Consider the following 595-nt stretch of genomic DNA (forward strand, 5'->3'; position numbering starts at 1 on the left):
TACAAAAAATTTTCACTTTTCATGTTTCTGCTCTAGAAAAAAAGTTACATCGATCGATATCCTAATAATATACTATAATGACTATAATGATGATTTTTTAAATGTCAATATTCACATTCAGACCTTACGTTACACCTCCGCTCGTAAGGCACGTATAGGAGAAAAAATAAAAAAACTTTTATTACATAAATTATATTTAAACTCAAGCTTAAGTCTATTCAGAATTTGATTGATTCAGTCGTTATTTAGATCCGATTTAATCTCGAATATATACAGAGGTATTTCTGATCTCGCAATCGAGATATACTACAATTTAAGATTAAGTGTTTTATCCCAAAACTGTCGAGTCTAATAATTTATTGCGCAGCGTAATTAATTAAAAAATCATTTTTAAAAATTATTTATAACAAATTTACAACATTATTATTTATTACATTATAACATTATTTATAACAGAAAAAAAATGTTTTATATATAATAAATATATAAAACATTTTTTTTTATATTCTTTGACAATATTTAGCCAGTCTCTTTCTTCGAGTTGACTTGGAAGAACAGGGCACAAACTCTCCCAAATTGCTTCACACATTTCATG

The sequence above is a fragment of the Atta colombica genome, unplaced genomic scaffold (assembly GCF_001594045.1).
Source record: "Atta colombica isolate Treedump-2 unplaced genomic scaffold, Acol1.0 scaffold135, whole genome shotgun sequence".
NCBI classification, from domain to species: domain Eukaryota; kingdom Metazoa; phylum Arthropoda; class Insecta; order Hymenoptera; family Formicidae; genus Atta; species Atta colombica.